Source organism: Daphnia magna, linkage group LG5 (genome assembly GCF_020631705.1).
Source record: "Daphnia magna isolate NIES linkage group LG5, ASM2063170v1.1, whole genome shotgun sequence".
In the NCBI taxonomy this organism is placed as follows: domain Eukaryota; kingdom Metazoa; phylum Arthropoda; class Branchiopoda; order Diplostraca; family Daphniidae; genus Daphnia; species Daphnia magna.
The window spans coordinates 7,066,245-7,074,938 of record NC_059186.1 but is presented as its reverse complement, the minus strand read 5'-3'; the positions used below and the strand labels follow the sequence as shown (position 1 = coordinate 7,074,938).

The following is an 8,694-nucleotide window of genomic DNA, read 5'->3' as shown; positions in this document are numbered from 1 at the left end:
TGCGCTTGTTGGACGTTCATGCTGAGGCAGACGACTTTGAGAAATTGGTGCCGGAGGTTAATAAGATGCTCTATACGATAGTAGAATTTGAATAACCTCATGCTCACACACTTACGGTTTTTTGTTGTTGGAATGAACAAATGATGTTGGTTTAGGGTGACGCCCAGTGGAATTCTCTGCGTGAATCGTTGAATAACGATCCGTTACACCGTTTGGAGCGTCAGGCCAAATTTGAAGGAGAAAGATGCATATTGATGTCGGCCAAGTTAATCTCGCCGGTCATCGAAGATACTTTTACTGTGGGCTACCAGTGGTATGTTTACATGGGTTTCTAATTTATTGATGTGAAACTCTTGGGAGTCGAGCGTAACGCTGGAACGAGCGAGATTAAGTCGTCATATTATGCCAAATCGCGGATCCACCATCCCGACAAGCATTGAGACTCGCCCGACCAGAAAAAGCACGAGGTCATTTTTAAAACTATTAAATATGGCTATGAAGTCTTATCTAATAGCTATACACGCCAAAAATACAACAAATGGTTCGACATGATATCAGTCCGATTGGCGCCCAAAGAGAAATATTGTTGTTATATAGCTGTGTTTAACAAAAAAAATATGAGCACTTGAAATTGATCCCAGCACCCCTGGTGGCGCCAGCACAAATCATAATTTTCTCTGTAAAACATTTCAGTGTAACAACTTTTGGGTATAGGGAAGGAATTTTTTTAGTTCAAATAATTCAAAAACATGCACGATATTCTAATAGAATAAAGAAAAACCCGTCGTTTGACATAAAAAAATTAATTTAAGGATGTTTTAAAGTATTTTATTTATATTTTTGGAAACGCCGGTATTAACATGGCGATTATGGGGAGAAAAGTGGTGTACCTAATCATGTGAACGATACTTTAGCGCCCTGGGTGTAACTCCTACAATTTTTTCATGTGAAGATAGCTTTTAGAGCACTTTCTCTTCTGATAGAGGAAAAAAGGAAAAAAAAATTAATCCTTACCAGTAAAAAGATATTCAAGTTTTCCTAAGACCCGTAGCGCCATAAGAATGCATTAAAAAACGGGGGTGTACCTAATCGTTTGGTGGGTACTGTATTTATACTGTTGGAATACACACCATGTTCAGAACTGATACTGGGTGGTTAAAGCGGACAAGTTTTATTTTGAGACTACAGATACCAAACAGGGAGCTGGAAAAAGGACGAATATTAATATTTGTTCTTTTTCCGTCGGATCTTGGTTTGTCACTGCCCTTGATAATTCCTTTCCCCCGCTTGAGTCCTACTGCTCACCCGTCGCCGTTCCTTACGCCATCTGTTACCCGAAAGAGCGGTGGTTAATGGAAAGGGGTTGAAGAATTATGATGCATCTTGAACACGGCCGACCCTGTTTTCTGAAGAGAAAACATTCCGCTTTTCTTCTTCTTCCAGGAGACATAGTTTCACGACCGCCTTGTGGTACTCTCCATGTTGAGTGGCCACTATCACCGAGCGCACAACTCCATCAGTACCTGTAAAAACTTGCGTAATTTTTCCCAGTGGCCAATGCCCTTCCGCTGATTTGGAATCAACCACAATGACGATATCGCCGATCTTGATGTTTCGCCTGTGTTCCAGCCATTTCCGTCGTTCAATCTGGCGCGGGAGATATTCTCGGAGCCAGCGATGCCAAAACTGTTTGGCTAAGGCAAGTGCCGCTCTGTAGCGCTGACGACAGTTAACGTCACGCTCGTCGACGATGTTCAGTGATACATATGGATTGGCTCTTCCAATTAACAAGTGGTACGGCGTCAGGGCCTCTGGATCGTGTTGGTCAACGCTAACATGCGTTAACGGTCTGCTATTAAGTAGGCCTTCGACTAAAGTGAGTGCGGTTCTCAATACTTCGTCTGTGGTTGTTTGCCCGTGCAAGACGGCGGCAAGGGCGGTTTTAGCTGAGCGGATGAGCCTCTCCCACGCGCCTCCGAAGTGGGGGGCATAAGGGGGGTTGAAATGCCAGGTTGTCTGCTTCGTGGCCTCCTTACTGATGAATTCCGCATTATTCCAACTTGCTATTCCGTCGCTAATTTCTTTCGCGGCCGATGTAAAATTCGTCCCATTATCACTGTAACAGTGGGTTGGTTTGCCTTTGTGAACTACGAATCGACTGTAGGCTCGTAGGAAAGAGTCCATCTCCATAGACTCCACCATTTCGAGATGAACCGCGCGAGTCGTCATGCAAATGAATATGATGCCATAACGTTTAAGTTGACGTCGAAACATTTTTACCATTAACGGGCCGAACATGTTGACTCCTGTATGTGTAAATGCGGGATTGTGGGCCTTGAGGCGGCAGGCAGGTAGCGCGGCCATGTAGGGGGCTGCAGGTTTTGCGTTTCTTCGGCGACAGAGTAGGCAGGGACTGATGATGGATTTAATTGTTGATCTACCTTTAAGCACCCAATACGTCGAGCGTAAATTGCTCAACATGTTCTCCGTTGTCGCATGGGCCAAGTCGTTATGCAGTTTTTGAATAACAAGAGTTGTAAACTTATGTTTAGGATGGAGAAGGATCGGATATCTAACTGAATACGGAACTTCTGCCCTTTGGATTCGCCCACCGACACGAAGAATTCCGTCGTGGTCTAGGAAAGGCGACAGCTGCGCGAGATTTGAGTCTGGTTGAATGGGGCGCCGATCCATGATGCAATTGATTTCTTGGGAAAAGTGAGCCTGCTGGGATAGCTTTACAAGAAATTGCTTTGCCGCTGAGATTTCCTGTGTAGACAGTTCAGTGGAGGGAGGATGATAATTAGTTTTTTCGTGTCTGGTTTGGTGAAACATGTTGAAGAGCCGTTGAATGTAGGCGGTGGTTCGGACGATTAAATCGACTGAGGATCTCCTTTCCATTAGGGTTTCGAACCGATTGGTTTCGGCTTCTCCTGACAGGCCGACCCAGATTCGAGGGTCAACATTATCGTCTTTCTTGACTTCCGGATCCAACTCGTTTGCAGAGGCTACGTAGGGATCAATAGGGAATGTGGGCCAGTTTTCTCGTGGTTTTTTTAGGAAGTCTGGCCCCTGGAATCAGCGGTGTTGGTCCGTCATTTGTTTCGGCGAAACTCCCCTACAGCAGTCATCGGCGGGATTTTCTTTACTAGGAACGTATCTCCAGTCGTTAGCGTTTTTTGGTTCCAGCATCTCTCCTACTCTGTTGGCGACGTAGGAGTGGTAGCAGCAGTGTTCTGAAGTTAACCATCTCAAGACGGTAGTTGAGTCGGTCCAAATAGTTACATTGTTGATCGTAGCGTCGAGCTCGGCCTACACGGTGTTAATCAATCGACATGCCACAAGGGCGCCGTTCAGCTCGAGCCGTGGGATGGTAATTGGTTTTTTGAGGGAGATCCTGGACTTGGCAATGACAAACGCTACCTCGATTCTACTTCGAAATTGAGTCCTAATATAGACCACAGCTCCGTAACCCTTTTCCGAAGCGTCGGAAAATGCATGAAGTTCGATGGCAGTCGGTTTTTCATTGGTAGACTTGAAACAGCGTTGAAGGTTGATTTGACTCAGGGATTCAAGTGATAAATTCCATTCTTCCCAACGGATTATGATGCTACGATCCAGAATTTCGTCCCATGTTGTTGATGTTTCCCAGGCGTCTCGTAGCAGCTGCTTTGATATAAACATAACCGGAGCTAGGAAGCCCAACGGATCGAAAACGCTGGCTGCTGAACGTAATAAGTCTCTTTTAGTTGTTCCTATTGTTGGAACCTTCACTTGGAGCTCGAATGCATCGCTTTGACAGTTCCAGGTGAGACCAAGCGTTCTCTCCGTCGGAAGGTCGTCCATGTCCAAATTAAGAGTAGGTTTTGATAACAGCGGGTCTGGTAGTGCAGAGAGGATCTTTTTGTCGGCGGAGGCCCATTAGGTGAGTTTAAACCCTCCGCGAAGGAGGCATTCTCTGAGTTGCTTACTGACATACATGGCTTCGGCTTGATCGTCGAATCACTCCATGTAATTGTCGACGTAGAAATAGTTAACGATCCTGTTGGCGACTCCTGGAAAATCTTTTTTATTATCTGCTCCGGTGCGCCGTAGTGCGTATGAACAGATGGTAGGTGACGAGACGGCGCCAAATATCTGCACTTGCATTTCCATAATTTTTGGCTGTTCCAGCGATCCAGGTTCTCTCCACAGATATCTTAAGGCTGGCCGGTCATCGGGAGAAACCTTCACTTGGTGGAACATTTTTTCAATATCTGCCGTCACTGGAAATTTAGCTCGTCGGAAGCGCATCAATAGACCTACAAGGCTAGTCAGCAGGTCTGGCCCTTTGAGCAGCCTATCGTTAAGGGAAACTCCGTTAAATCTTGCTGACGCGTCGAATACTGTCCTCACCTTGTCCGGCTTTTGTGGGTTTACTACGCCATGATGGGGAAGATAAAAGAACTTTCCTGGTGGAGTGGCGTCCGCCTCGGCTCTTGAAATCTCCCTGGCGTGTCCTAAGGCGACGTACTCTGCCATATTCGATGCGTATTTAAGCGCAAAAGGGGGGTCGGATCTGAATTTATCTTCGAGTGAGCGAAGCCGTCGGAAGGCTGCCGAGTAATTGTTGGGCAGGTGTGGTTCTGCTGATTTGAAGGGCAGGCCGATCTCATACCGCTCACCATCGTGTCTTATCGACATTTCAATTTTCTAGAGTGCTATCACGTCATTTTGCGGGACTGGAGCTTTAACGTTCGGGTGTGTGCCTATCATCTCACCGGTGATAAAGTCTTGAACGACTTTCTTGAAATGAGCTTCATTTTCTTCAATAGTGAGAGCGAAAACGTGGCTAGTATTGTGTTGTCTAGAAGGATTTGTCTTGTCCAATTTTCCTACTACACACCAACCAAAGGGAGTGGAGAGCGCCATGGGTGCGTTTTTCCATTGGTGTTCTCTTCTTGATTCAACGACGTCGTGGGCGTCGGTTAGTTCCATTCCTATCAATACGGTGACTTCACCGCCGCCGATTTCTTGTAGCTTGATGTCTCTAAGATGAGGCCATTTGATGAGTGTGGTTGGGGGGATGCTACGTCTGCGAATGTTGAGTTTGTCGATCGAGTAGGCTTCGTCGACGTCGAATTCCTCGCAGCGATTCAATGGGGTTATTGTGATTCGCACATTTCTTGTCCTGATGAGGGGGTCTTGAGCGTGGAAGGTACCAAATTTTGATCTGCTCCATTCCCCTTCTAGCGACAGGTACGTGGAGACATCGTCGCGAATAAGAGTAACTCTGCTACCACGGTCGAGAAGTCCATAGGTCTTGAATTCCTTTCCGTTGGCGCGTACAATGATTGGAACTATCGGTAGGAAGGTATAATCGTCGATTGGGTAGGTGAAGCCACAAAACTGGGATATTGTATAGCTGTCTCTGCTTCGTTGTTGGTACTGTCTTGGGTTAGATCGCCACATGACTGGGGTGCCATGGAGGAGGACGTGATGCCGGTATTTACAGCCTTCAATCGGACAGTTTTTGTCTTGGCCGCATTCGATACTTCGATGGCCTCCCTAAACAACGAAAGCAAAGTCTTTTTGCTTTGATGAGCTGAGCTCATTTTTCGGGGGATAAGCCCTTGAAGCGTTGGCAGTGATCGAGTTGATGGGATTCTTTACATCCTGCTGGACAGCCATTTGCTGCGTTTGTTTCATCGGGGGATATATTGAAGACAGCGTGACGGTCACGATACTGTTTGTCTCTGCTACTGTCTCTTGGTGCCGATGTTTGTGTTCTCGATTCTTCCATGTACGACTCGTCGAGCCAATCGTCAAAGTCGACAAGCGTGGGGAGTCTCGGCTGGAGACTCCAGCTCTTCTTTCCCCAACTCTTGCGGAGGCTGATGGGAAGTTTAGCAGCAAGTTGTTGGATGATGGCATAGCATCCCAGTTGAGACTCGTAGCCGCCGTACTTCAGCGTGCACACTACCCCTCGTACCTTGGCGCTGAACTTTTGCAGTGCTTTGTAATCGTCTTCTTTAAAGGCCGAGAGCGCCATTAGTTTTTCGTTACAAGCCTGGGCTACTAATTGGGGGTTGCCGTATTTTCGATGAAGTTCCTTCAGGGCATGTGGGTAGAGGCCTGGGTGTAAAAGTGCATCACCGATACGGTCGCGAACATCTTGGCGTAAGCTATTGCGTAGATGATAAAGGCGTTCTGCATCCGAAGTACAAGCATCATGTATAAGTATATTGAAGCCCGCGATAAAGGACGGCCCATCTTGCGGGTCGCCAGAAAACGTCTGGATCGACATTTTTGGCGCTCTGGGGGGAGCTGAATGCGGAGCAGGCTGGTTGAAGTCCGGCACGCCTAAATTAGTGATCCACATATCAGGTTGTTGGAAACCGTACGATGCTGGTTTGTCGTCAGGCGATGAAAAGAAAGTGGTAGGGCTTGGCTGCGTGGTGTAATTTGAACCACCCGTGATTGTAAAATAGCCGGCCGAAGATGCGGTTGGTACTGTTTGTGTGTCTGGAAAGTAATTTGTCTGATTGACGGACGTCGCTGTCGTCGTTGATGGCCGCGGACGGTTGAAGTTTGTCTCGGTTGTAAACGTAACGTTATGCTGAGTCACTGCGGTCGATCTTGTCGTTGCAGGCGGTCCGGTGACTATAGTATGATTATAGTGAGTAGCTGGAGCTTGAGTAGATTGAACCGTTGAAGTAACGTTGACATTTGAGACTGGCTGTACTTGTTGGTTGGAGACGGGCGGGATGGTTACGGATGGACGAGCCGTGTTATCACGGGATAATGCAGCGGTGGATGGAACTGGCTGATTAAGTGATACGGCGGTAGTCCTTGGAGCCGTCGGATTCGGGGTCGCCATAGTTGTTGCTGTCGGGATCGGAGGAACTGTATTGTCGCTGTTTACGGTGAGATGGTCTGTAATTGCAGGGGTAGTTGCGAGTGGTCGTTGGACCACGGTGGCTTGATTGCTGGAAGTTGCTACTGTCGTGGCAGCTGAACTACTGACGGTTTCTTGATTTTGCCAGAAAGGGTTGCTTGGGTTTGGTGTGGTGAGAATCTCCCAGGTTTGACTGGGCTGTGGTTCGGAATGATGTGGATTTATGATAAGCGCCTTTGAAATAGCGGGAGTGACTGTGCGGGGCCTTTTCGCTGCGGAGCAACTAGTCGATGGATCTCTATTGTTTGGTTCAGTTTGCAGTTGGTCTGTTCCTATCTTTGCTGAGTTTGGCAGTGTCGGGTTTAGATCTGGAGTAGAGATGGAAGACGTGGTGGATGTTTCATCGATGCGGCTCTCGAGGTGGGCTTCTATGAGGGCGAAGCATTCATTCGTTCTTGTGTCGAATTCTGTTTGCCATACGTCTTCACCTGTGTTGTCTTTGCTAGGAAGAGCCTGGTTGTACAGGCTTGTTAAGTTTAGTACATTCGTGCAGGATTTCAGCGAGTTGATTACGGTACACTTTTAATACCTTTCGGCTACCTCTCTCTTCCACATGGTTCATGATTCTAGTCATCAATTTTTTGTGTCGCGCCTTTTCGCTCGTTCTCAATCTTTTTAGGGTGTCTGGGCTCTCCCTTTCTAAGTCGTCATCGTCAGCACGGGTAGCCATTGAAAGGTTTGAAAAAGAAAAAAAAATTAACAGTTAATAGAAGGCAGTTTCTCTTCTCTTCGTTTTGCGGTGTCGGATGGCTGATGACATGGATCGGGACACCTCTCTCGCCTGTCGTTCGAGTGATTTCTTCTCTGGCGTTTTCTCGTGAGTTGGAGTGGGGGTTAAGCTAGCTAGTAATTCTGGCAGTTGTACGGCCGAATACTGTTGCGCCGGACGAATGAGTGAGAGCAATGGGCGCGGCGACTCAGGCCGGTAAACGACCGAACGCTCGCACGTCGAGGAGAAAAAATAGTGGGGTGATGATTCCGGCCGGCAAACGACCGAGCGATCGGAGGTTGATGAGAGAGGAGATTCAGGCCGGTAAACGACCGAACGCTCCGGGGTTTATGTGGAAGAGGGGGGAGATTCAGGCCGGTAAACGACCGAACGCTCGTTCAATGATGATAAATTTGGTGGTGGGGTGATTGACTGCTCCTCGTGCTGTTCAAGAAGATGGTTTTGCGATGAGGGATGGTGTGGAGATGCAGCTGGAATGAGCGAATCAATGGCTGGGCGTGGTGTTTCGTCGATTTGGTCTGAGTCGGAGCCGTGACTCGAGTTGAAGTTCACTTGCTCTTCCAAATTAGCTAGCTGGATTCGAATTGCTTCGTCTCTCTCTCTGGCTGCCGTTATTCGACGTTTTGTTCTTCTTGCCTTGTCACGTTGTCTGCCTTCTGTAGATCGACAACTTCGTTGCCTTTTCCCAGGCATCCGTAGTGGAGGGTAGAAGGATGGCTGGGATGCTCTCAGATCTGAGTGGTGGGGATCAAGTGCTAGGCACGAGATCGTCGCGTGGTGACCACGCGGTTGACTTCAGAGTCGGGTGGAGCGCGCTCTGAGCTTGAGCGAAAAAGGAGCGCGCTCGCGATTTTCACTGAGCGACGAGCGCGAGCCGCTCAATTAAAAAAAACGCGAGCTTGAGCTTGAGCGAAGACTTGCTGAGCGACTCGCTCGAACGCGAACGCCATCTATCAGTCAGCAATAAAAACATTTGGTCCAAACTTAGTGCGCTATCTACGAACGCAATTTTTTTTTGTGAAAAGAT

At 47.7% G+C, this 8,694-nt stretch overlaps 1 pseudogene; it reads right to left on the bottom strand.

Annotated features, from left to right (window-relative positions):
- Window positions 1-5,590: 5,590 nt before the first annotated feature.
- Window positions 5,591-8,451, bottom strand: LOC116931337 (annotated as a pseudogene).
- Between the last annotated feature and the right edge of the window lie 243 nt (window positions 8,452-8,694).